The 3,307-nt window shown below is 38.2% G+C and overlaps 1 pseudogene; it reads right to left on the bottom strand.

Moving 5' to 3' along the window:
* Positions 1–906: 906 nt before the first annotated feature.
* LOC138174187 (leucine-rich repeat neuronal protein 1-like) lies at positions 907–2,869 on the bottom strand (annotated as a pseudogene).
* Positions 2,870–3,307: the final 438 nt, after the last annotated feature.

Raw genomic sequence — 3,307 nt, 5'->3', positions numbered from 1 at the left:
CATATGTTTGATTAAAGCAAGATTGTTAACCCATTTTTAGTTGCTTTCCTTTAGAAAAGTATATCTAAGAACCTGTGTTGGCAGCCACCCTGGGGATGCTGGAGTGCTTGCTGCTACTGTATGTGTGTGTATTTCTGTTGCCTGTTAGTTTGACCTAAACCTCTTAAACTATTACAAAGACAGAGAAAGACAGACAGATAGAGATGGGGGTGGGGAGGTGGGGAGGAATTATTCCAAGTCAAAACATTCAAAGTTCAGTTGGTACAACATTACAATTCATCCACTGAACAAAGGTAGTAAGTCTACTCTTGGCTTCTTGGGTAAAAAGTCTGTAGAACAGACTTATACAAATGATTCAACACAACTCCAAAACTGTAATGGAACTTTTGAAAGAGACTGTTGTCTCTACTGATGGCTTTGAAAGAAAGTGGGGGTGGGGTAGAGGGTTCATACTATTGGTAAAATCCAAAAGAAAACCTAGCCTATTTTGTATAATTTTATTGAGCATTGTAGTCAAAACAAAATTATTAAGTTTAGCACAATAACTAAGACATCGTTATTATCTTCTTCATCGTCATCATCATCATCATCATCATCATCATCATCATCATCATCATCACTACCAAACACAAACTGGAAACTGGAAGAAATATTCATGTGTCAAACCTCTCTATACTAAAAAAAAATGAAACATCCACCCACCTAGTAAGAAATATAAAAGACTCCAAACTTTATTACTTTTGCCAAAGAAAGCAAAACCAGTTTTGTGCTCCTTACAAAGAAGCCAAATATCTCCTGAGTTACTATTACATGTCATAGTTTGTGGATGTGTCAAATTGAGGTGATGTGGTTTCTATAGAACTCTTTTTGTGTTTTTTGTTGTCACCATCCCAAGTAAGATAAAATTCATTGAGGATAGTTGAAGAACCAGTTGATTACATAAACTGCAATGGAGAACAGGCAAATCACTTCACTCATTGACCTCATGAATGCTGCCAGGCAATGCTAAGTTTCCTGATCCAAAATGTCAAGGGCAAAAGTGGTATTCTTTGTGGTGGTGTTAATACATGATCTTCTAGTCTGTTGTTGGATGTTGGACACTGTGAGGCACTTCATAATCAATAGATGGGTGAACGTGTGTCAAGTTGTATTCATCAACATTAGCTGGAACCCTGGCAGTGTATGTGATATAGGGGTTATTGATTTTCATGGTGGCAGATGAGCATTTAAAGTTTGAAGTCATGACATTGGAATTAACCTTTATGGAGACTACGGTGGAGTGAGATTCTGTCTGTTTGACAAAGAATTTCAGCATCTAGTTAGCATCCAAAAGGATTCCGTTGACCCTTATTATAGTTATTTATCTGTCCCTTCTATATTTTGGGCAATACAAGTATATTTCCATGAGCATTCTATCTCTATATTAATGATTCCCAAAGTACCTCCATTGTTCAATTCATACTTGTATGAAAGAATTTCCACTGTTATGTTATTTCTAAGCAGTGTTACCCAGTAAATTTTGGGCTCAGGTTCTGCCATGGCTCAACAATCTCAGAATACCATCATGCCAATATCCACGTTCAAATGATTTTGAAATGTTTCATAAGAAATCATAGGAAGGCACTGTTAATTTGAGTCCTGACTTAAAATTCCCCTTACCTGCTACCCCCTATATTCAAATGGCATGGCAGAAACATGGACAGGGACTTCATAAATCACATATTGGTTTTCTTGGAGTTAACCAAGTGGATGACAGTTAAACCTAGGAGGATTGCTGAGAATGATCATCTCACACAGGTGAGGAAAAGGTTCCACAGTCTTTTACTAACCAGCATTCAAGGAGTTTCTGTTAAGCATTAGACTTTGAACAATAGAGTTGTGAAAATCTAAGTGGTGAATGTAAGACAACTTGGAATTGTAGGTGACTGAGTTTTGTAAACCCAGGCAGATTGCCCAGGGCATAGTGATCCATTTATACCAGCTCACCCATATTGTTGATGCCAAGTTCTTTTAATCTTGGTGCATTTCTAAAGTCCCTTTCTTGGATTTTGTGAATTGGGTTTTTGCTAAAGTCTAAGAATTTCACGTTTGAAAATTTCTGAAGTACAAGCTGAGGGATGGTCATCAATTTATTGTCATAAAAAGAAAGACTCTTGAGGCTTTCCACTCCCACAAAGGCATTACCAGACACATTGGTGAGATATATGCCTGCCAAAACCAAACTGCATAAATTTGAAAGGGGCTTAAAATTTATATTGAAGATGCCAATCATTGGGTTTTCCCTAATCATCAGAATTTCATGGTTAGGTGTAGAATCAAACCAGGGACTATCAATCACCTTCAATTGTTAGAATTGAGGTGGGGTTTCAGAAGATTCATCACACTGAAAAGACATTAGCAGAAATGCTGCTGATCTGGTTATGGTTTATGTAAGCTTCTTGCAGGCTTATGAGGTCCTGTAGACAGTAGCCATTTATCTCCATGGTCTGATTTTCCTCCAGATGAAAGGAACTGAGTGAGATTGGCCAGCCTTACTTCCTGTGTGTTTGTAAGATTGTTCTGTGAAAAATCTACCTCTGTCAACTTGAAAAGTTGCTGGAGTTCATTGGAGGTCTTGGTAATAGTGTTGCTCTGTGAGAAGAGAACTTGAGAGTTGCCTGAAAGGTTGCTGGGAATTCTTGTTAAGCAGTGGTCATTGCAGTCTGTTTTGTGGCCTCTCTGTATGTGGATTGAGGAGTGAACCATGGCTTGATGTCACACACACAAAGTTAGGGACATTCATTACTCTGATGGAAGACTCAGTTAATGAATTCATTAGCAATTCCAACATCAAATGGCAAGCAACTAAAGCAAAGCTAATCCTAGCCATGCTGGTTGGTAGGAAGTTCAAGTTGCAACCTTCTTCCAATTTAACAAAGTCCAAACAATAGTAAGAGAGATCCAGGACAGCAAGCATAAAAACATAAACACTGAAACAAAGTTTTAGTTGTGGTGCATGGCTATCCAGAGTCTGAAGGGAGATTTTCTGAGTTTTCAAAGGGCAGGAAGTAATTGGGGCCCTTTTAACAGTGCCTCTCAATTCAGTCCTGGGCACAAAGCTTTGCAGCATGAATTAGTTCAGTCAAATCAATGTGTAGAGACATGTCTTTTTATGCTTCTCTTTAGTCTTGTATTTGAAAGTCAAATTTTCTACTCAGCTCTGGCCTTTTCATCAGAAGTGCATGAAAATCTTCAATTTCTGCCTTGTGTTATGGCCATAGCATGCCTTAGTATCCCCTGTTAGATTATAAATTTTCTGAGGGTAGGC

The sequence above is a fragment of the Petaurus breviceps genome, unplaced genomic scaffold (assembly GCF_028583685.1).
Source record: "Petaurus breviceps papuanus isolate PSGF00001 unplaced genomic scaffold, PetGlider_PUasm1.0 688, whole genome shotgun sequence".
NCBI classification, from domain to species: Eukaryota; Metazoa; Chordata; class Mammalia; order Diprotodontia; family Petauridae; genus Petaurus; species Petaurus breviceps.
The sequence above is the reverse complement of the archived record's forward strand: the minus strand, read 5'-3'. Positions and strand labels throughout refer to the sequence as shown.